Raw genomic sequence first — 8,436 nt, forward strand, 5'->3', positions numbered from 1 at the left:
CTGGCTCATTAGGGCTATTTTGTAGACTGCAGGGTATACCATTCATCAATCTGGTCAGTCAGGAGATCAAGGGGAGAACAACAGTAAATAAGTAATAAACTATTGTTCCATTGAAGTCATTGGAATATTTACAATTGATTCAGTTCCATAATCAAGGTCAATCTACCTAATATAGTCCATTATATTCCATTTAGAGGCCTTCAATATATAAGACCTTATCCAACATATTTTCTATTTAGCAAAATACTTTTAGTAAAGAGTAGGAAAGCACAATACTTTCCTACCCAACATATATACATTATTTTAAAAATGATATTTTCAGTCATCCATAAATTCACAAATAGTCTTATTGGAATTAGTTCTTAATATAGGGCACAATTTGTCTTATTTCTAGTATGCTAATTTACCCTATCAAGTGACAGATATATTTTCTCATATGAAACTGAATGAAGAGGCATATGAATTGTGTGTCCAATAACTAGTCATCTAAGAAGCACCTTGATTAATGATGATGCTTTCACCTCTTCTCTCTTCCATTCATAGTCCATACTTCAGTAATCTAGTCCAACGCCAGAGGCTATTGTGCGGTGCTATCAGATGTACTTTCTGATGGTTGAAGGAGTCTCCTTAATCATCTTCTGTTAGAATATCAATTTAGAAATGCAAGCAGGCTAAAGCTTCTAAAGTAGTACCATAATGGTAAAATGTTCTAGTTTGCTTCGTTATGTGGTATCATTTGCCCTCAAACTGTGTGGCAGGTTATTCTTACAGTTAAGTTTTATCAAACAACATTTTAGATTATGATTTCATGGCCTAAAAAATAATTTATGGAAGAAAAGTTTTAAGTTATTGACTGCTATCCACTGTAGATGTCACGTTTTCATCTCAATTTTGCATGTTCTACTCTTTTGGGGATTGATTAACACCCTGCCATTTCAAGCATGAAACAAGGAAGACTTTTCCCGGGTATAAAATATATACTGTGCCAAGCATGAAAATTTAAGGGCTAAGAAAACTTTTCCTTACTATGAACAAAGCTACCTGTAACATTGCCCAATACTTTTTCTTTCTGGGAATTCCTTTTCCTAGTATCCACTGACTACTCAGGTCATTCCAGCCTGACTTGTGACACCATTCTACACAAATTATTCTTGTTAAAAGTACCATTTTATATCACTAAATCCAATGGTTATAATTCTTTGTTCATCTTACTGGAATTATCAGAGGTATTTGATAGAGGTGTCTGTTCCCTCTTCATGGAACAACACTTTACTTTCATGACATAATATTCCACTGGTTTTCTTCCAACTTCTCAGAGCCATTTTCATGTCATATTTGTCAGAAGCTCTTCCTCTCCCAATCCCTGAAGCTTAGCATCTTTCAGGACCAGATTAAGCACTCTGTTCTTCCCCATCTATATTCTCTCTTAGCTCATCTTATCTACCCATGTCTGACTACAATTTTATACTGAATACCAGCAAAATTATGTCTAGGGTTAAGCCTCTCCACTGAGCACCATACCTATACTGACCACCAGATATCTTCATTTGAACATCTTATTAACAACTCAAATTTAATATACCCCCAATCCCACCACTCTGCTATCCCTCCAGTGTTTCCATCTCAGTGAATGGGACCTCGCACTAACCAGCTGTCCAAACCAGAATCCTGAGTGTCAAGACTGACCTCTCCCCTTCCTTCGCCTGCCAACTGCACTGCCAGTTCTTATTGATGTTAGTTACTAAGTATATTTATATTATAACCATTTTCTCTATCCTAACTAGTTCAACTTGCTGTCACATCCCCTTTGAGTTAGTATCATAGTCTCATGAGTGTTTTTTCTGTATTATCTCTTGCACTTTTTTTCCATGTTGAATAATTATATTACTAATGAAAAGCCTCTCATTTTTTCATATTGGAGAAAATCATACTTTTATCAAAGATTATATTACATTTATTCCATGCTTAAAATCTTTCAGTTGCTCCCAATTCAGTTTTGATAAAGTTCAAAGTCATTTCTTAGGAAAACACCACTACTGGTGGCCCAACCAACAGCCATTCTCCTCTCTGACCAGGCTGAAAGCACCCACAGTTTGAACTGTGGGTCTTTTGTCAAAGACTTAGGGACACCATGACTAGTTTTGAGATTAAATTCCATTCGATCTGCCATTTCTTCTCCCCCCACCCCATGCAGACTAACTAGTGTAGAGTTGTATATATTCAATGCCGCCACTTTCTCATCCCCCATGCATTCCTTGAGTGACTTTAGTTATGGTGGTCACTCTCCACTTTATCAGTGATTGGTGTAGAAGGCTAATGGCCCTGTGACCCATTCTGGCCAACAAGTAAAAGGGAAAATTCCTGGGTACTTATGGAATCATTTGCAAACATGAGGGGGAGCTACTAACATGCTGAGAATGCCATTCAAAAAATACAAGTAATTTGAATTACATATGACTTGCTGAATTAACCAACCTCAAAGCTGTCTTACCTTATGACTTATTTTTACATAAGACAAAAAATTTCCCGCTTTTGAAGCTAGTTGGGGTAAGATTTTCTGATGTCTTCCCCAAATCCACAGCATTCTAACTGAATGCTTGATGCTAAGTATGCTCAAAGACCCATGGAGACTTGGCCCTAAATCCTTCTTTAGCATCCTTGGCTGCTGGTCTCCTCACTCCTCTTTACATGACCACCATATTGGCTCTCTTTTGGCCAATACATTGAAATGTGCTGTGCTCATCTTCACCTCAGAGTTGTTTCACATGTAGTCTAGTTTACTGGGATTCTCCTGTTCCTGCTCTATTGCCTGCTCAAGTCTCAGTTGAAATGTCACTTCCTCAGTCTTTTGTTATATATGCTATAGCACAACACTTATCCTTACACTACTCATTATACCTCTAAATGTTCAGTGAAACCCACTGCCATTTCATTTTCAACTTTATAAGAAAGCAGCTGTGTCTGTCTTATTTCATTTATTTCCCAGCACTGAGCCTAGTTCTTGGCCACAGTATGTGCTAAATACATTTTAAATAAATTAAAACAAAAGTCATAAATCAATAAAAGACTTCCAAAGTTTTATTCCTGTCAGTGTCATATTTAATTCTAGAGCTTACATACTGAGAAAAGCAAGATTTCCAGCCATATCCTGATCCTGTTAAGAAGACTACCTACATAAAGAATGGCAACAGCCAGACACAAAATCACTGGCTATGAACAGTATTCCTTACCTGGACCCCAAGACTTAAGCTAAAATAAAAGTGGAGAGAAGTAAATGCAACCCCAAGGGGAAAAGGAGGCTCCAACAGAAGCTGTGTCTTCTTGCTAATAGACAGTCTATAACAGATCCATTTGTCTATGTGATTCTCAGAAACATAAAAATAATATCAGAAGAACTGGGGTACAGATGGATTGATTTAGTGTACCCATAATGACCTCTCTACCAACCAAAGATGGAGGAGAAAAAAAATTGAGAACATCCTAAGTAAAATCATTTTCTTTTCTCATACTTTTTTTTTTTTTCAAATAGTATGATCTGCCCAAGAGTATGTAGCACATCTAGTACCAATTACTATTTGGAAGCTAAAGCCCATCCCACGAGGCTCCCATCCCCCTCCTACTCTGGTTATAAGCCCTATGAGTGTCAGTAACACCCTCTTTTTATTTTTCTGACCTTTCCTTTATAACATATATGGTAATTATGTCTTATATGTGACCTCACTCTTCCATGGCATGGACTAAATCCTACAGAAGTAATGTATTATTTTTAGTAACTAGCAAATTGTGGGACACATGGTAAGAATTCAGAAAATATTTCTATTAACGTTAACTAGATGGATTGTGTTGAGCACTAAAGGATGCTTGTGGATAAAAAGATAAGATGAAGTGAGGAGAAGAATTCTCTCCTCCACAGGTAGGCTGAGGATATAATTTAAAATGTAGCTTTCCTCCCTGAGATGGACCCAGATATCTTTTTACAAATCAGACCTTTTATAAACACTATCAAGAGATCCAACTTGAAAGTGGTTTGTAAAAGTCTACATTTATTTATGTTAAAAGTACCACATTTTCAGTAAAAAATATTGTTGTGTATTCGGATTATAAAAGTAAAAAAGGCCTAAACACAAAAGGTAAAATGATAAAACTTCTGGAAGAAAATATAAGAGATAATCTTTGCAACTTGTAGGTTGGCAAAGATTTCCAGAACACAAAAAGCCTTAAATGATCAACTGGAGTTCATCAAAGGCAAAACATTCAATTTTTTCAGCTTACTGTTAAGAAAATAAAAAGATGAGGTACAGGTTAGGAGAAAATGTTTGTAACACATGCAGCTGACAATGTATTTGTAAGAGCTTTTAGAACTCAATAATAAAAGGACAAACCACACAACATTTTTTAAATGGGCAAAATCTTTGAACAGACAATTCATGAAAGAAGATATGTAAATAAGCATGTGAAAAGATGACCAGCATTTTTTTTTTTATCACCAAGGAAATAAAATGTAAACTATAAAGAGACACCAGTGGGTAGTCATAAGAATAGCCAACATTTAAAAAGCTGACGATATCTAGTGTTGACAAGTATGTGGAACAACGGAAACTCTCATACATTTCTGTATGAGACCACAGCCACTTCTGTACAACCACGCCGGAAAACTCTTCAGCAGTTTCTTGTAAAGTTAAACATACTTCTACCCTATGATCCAGCAGTGTTAGTGTTGGGTATATACCCAAGAGAAATAAAGCATTTGCCTACAGAATACTTGTACATGAATGTTTATAAAATTATTCATAGGAAAAATCTGAAAATAATGCAAATATCCAACAAGAGGGAAATGAAAAACCAAACTGTGGCATATTTGTATAATGTAATAATAATTGTATAACAATGTATAATGTAATCAGCAATGCCAAGGAGCCAACTACTGTGTGAATACAATACAACATGGTTGAATCTAAAAATCAATATTGATCAAAAGAAGAGAAATATGAAGAGGAGACTATATGATTCCATTTACATCTAAAAGAAGTAAATTAACTGAAAAATAAGATCAGTGTTTGTCTGGGGCCAAGGGTTGGGGGTGGGAGGATTGACTACAAAAATTCTAACATACTTTTTCAGAGTGATGGCTCACATGCACACATTTCTCAAAATTCATAAAAACGTACACTTAAAATTTTACCTCAAAAAAGTTTATTATATTAGCATATTTTCACTAAAATATTTTAATGTATATTAGTTATTTGTTATTATAAAACAAACATTAATGAAAGCATCATTCAGGAACACTGTCATCTCTTGATGCTTTGGGAGACCACCAAGGGATCCTCTTGTTCCCTAGAACATGGCCCTGAAAAACACCTGGAAACTTTGGTGAGTGAAATCAATGCAGTCCTCACAATCTTTGACCTTTCGAAGAACATTCAACCTCAAGAGAGAATCAATAAAAGAGGCTTCCAGATGCTTGTATTCCATGGCTTCTTTTGCAAATGTGAAGTTTGAGAACCACATCCTTTCTGCAGCCAGAGAACAGAAGTCTCTCCACTGTTCTGGCCAGCTCTGATCTGACAAACTCACCTCTGCTGTTGCACACAAGCTACAGAAAAAATAGGCATAGACACTGGTGGTGGTCTGGGTGCTCAGCCGGAAAGAAGGATTTCTTGCCATCTGCCACTTCAGGCTGGAACACACAGTCCAGCACACCAGGGGGGCAGAGCAGGAACAAAATAGAGTTTCCATTTTTCTTACCCAATGCAAGATTTTATTAGCTTTGTCTTGGTCACCAAAGAACCTGGTGAAATACTCCTCCCAGTCTCCCTCTGTGAACACTGAGATGGCGACAAAGCATGGATTCAATAACAAATTTTTAAGATCTTCATTACCATAGTCTCTGGTCATTCTCAGTAAGGTAGCCATGGGAACCAAGTCCTTCTTCAGCAAATGGAGTACGATTCTAGCCACTTGGGACTGCTGGTACCAGTTTGTACAGGGCGGGCAATTTGGAGGACGTAGTCATTTCTTCAACGCTGTCAGTGACAAACAGGAGCCTCTCAGGATGACTCCTGAACTCTTCAGTGGGGACCTGAGAGTCAGACCAGTCCCTGGAAAGCAGGCCAGCAAAGGTGGTGTTCACAATCTCTCCCACTTTATGGCAGCTGATATAGAAAACATAGGAGAATACGGGCTGAAAGAATATGCCCTCTGCCCAGTGCAGCATGACCTTCATTGCCAGGGTGGTCTTCCCAACCCCTGTCATACCTTCCAAGACTATCATCAGGGGCTGGGCTCCTAACACAAACTTCTATTGGCATCAGATGGCTCTTTTTTCTTTGGTGTTTTTAAAAGAGACCTAGCAAGAGAACTAGAAGATACTTTACATTGTGAAATGTCCCAGGGTAACGGATGAATTATTAGATTGGGCAGAAGAGTTGGAGAAGTGTAATGCTGTCTCTGTCCACTTTGAATTCCTACAGTTTTTCCAGGGCTTACATGAGACTCAGGACGAAAACTTTGCAAGGCAGATTTTGAATCACCTCCTTGAAGCTGATCTCGACATTTATGGGTATCAGCAACTCCGGGTTTCTTCCTTTTGCCTAAAGCACTGTCAAAAGTTAAACTGAGGCTCTCTGTCAGGGGTCCAATCCTTGAAACAAAATTGACCTGATACTTAATACTTAAGCTTAATGTATGAAGCAAGCTTAATACTTCATCTATGAAGAAACTGTTATGAGCTGAGAAATCCAAGGTGCAAACTCCAAAAACTGACGTGCAAATCGGTATCTTCCATGAAGATTCTGAAGGAGCTTGTCTTTGTGCTTCATGGTAAGCACAAGCTGACCCATCTGGACCTGGGCTCTAACAACCTAGGAATTACTGTGTCTATGACAATTTTTAGAACTTTGAGCACTCAGCCTGCAACGTCAAGTATCTTTGGTTGGAATCTTGTAGCTTCACCTCTTGAGTTTGTCATCAGCTCCTTATGGAACTCAGCAAGAACTCAAGTCTGAGCTTCCTCAGCCTGGGGGACAATAATCTGTCTAATGTTGAGCTGAAAAGACGGTGGGGGCCCATCGAGACATCCAACTGTCCCCTGAAGGAGCTGTCACTGGAGAAATGCAAACTGTCAGTGGCCAACTGTCAGGACCTGGCCTTGCTTCTCACCAGCACCCAGGAAATGACTCACCTGTACCTGGGAATTAATCAGCTCCAAGATATTGGTGTAAGGCTGCTGTGTACTTCCTTGACTCACCCCAAGTGTGTCTTAGAGATTGGTGCTCTGGTTCTCTCAGCTTGGTGCACCCAGTTGTAGATATTTGTCAGATGCTCTCCTCCAGAAAAAGAGCTTGACACACCTGAATCTGTGGAAGAATAACCTGGGAGATGAGGGAGTGAAGTTTCTCTATGAGGCCTTGAGTCGTCCAGATTGCAACCTGCAGTACCTGGACTCGTCAGATTGTTCTTTCATGGTGGAGTGCTGTCGAGAGCTTGCTCACTCCCTCAAGCACAATCGTAATGTGAAGATTCTGGATGTTGGGAAAACTGATGGTCAGGATGATGGGGTGAAAGAGCTGTGCAGCGTTCTGAAACGTCCAAATTGTGTGTTGGAGACACTTGGGTTGGAGAAATGCAATTTAACACCTGATTGCTGCCAGCATCTCTCTTCTGTTCTCAGAAGCAGTAAAAGCCTGGTTAATCTGAACCTTTTAGGAAATGACCTGGGGCTGAACACAGTCAACACGCTGTAGACATCCTTGAAAAAAATTGATGTGCAAACTACGGAAACTCTGGCTCAAAAAAGACTTGTCCTCTATAGTGAGAACAGAGTTGGAGAAATTACAGGAGAAACGGTGGGGGCGGGGGGGAGTCCTTTTTGAGAATCAGGTTTAAGTGGGATTTTAATGACCCTGAAGACAGATGGTGGTGGTGATCCAATGATGAGATGCCACAGCTTTACCATGGAATGTCCATGGAGTACAGCCATCAGGAAGTCCTGACCATATGTTGCTCAGATGTTACTGTTCATGGGGACAAGTGAGCCACTACCTCCAGAACGCTAGTTCACAGTTTACCATAGGCAGCATATCAAGTACCCAATCTCCAGAATCCTAATACTATATTTGGCCCAAGATCCTACATTTTCTTTACACCTTAAGATTTTTTTTGTCCTTGGTGTAATGTTTTAAATTCTTGGGGCTATCAAGAAGATTCACTAAAGCAAAGGATATGAAAAAACAAACAAAAAAACCAAAAAAAAATTAACTATAAAACTTGAAATATTATAAAAGTATAAAACATGAAAATGGAGATCTCCCATATTATTACCTCTCTCAAAGTAAAACAACTTTTAAATAGTTTAGTAATATCTTACTCTACAACTTTGTGTATGTATATATGTTTGTATGTATGCCTATATATATGTATATATTTTTATTTTAT

At 38.4% G+C, this 8,436-nt stretch overlaps 1 pseudogene; it reads left to right on the plus strand.

Annotated features, from left to right (window-relative positions):
* Window positions 1–5,914: 5,914 nt before the first annotated feature.
* Window positions 5,915–7,745, plus strand: LOC137758850 (NACHT, LRR and PYD domains-containing protein 13 pseudogene; annotated as a pseudogene).
* The last annotated feature ends 691 nt before the right edge of the window (window positions 7,746–8,436 follow it).

Source organism: Eschrichtius robustus, chromosome 1 (genome assembly GCF_028021215.1).
Source record: "Eschrichtius robustus isolate mEscRob2 chromosome 1, mEscRob2.pri, whole genome shotgun sequence".
Taxonomy (NCBI): domain Eukaryota; kingdom Metazoa; phylum Chordata; class Mammalia; order Artiodactyla; family Eschrichtiidae; genus Eschrichtius; species Eschrichtius robustus.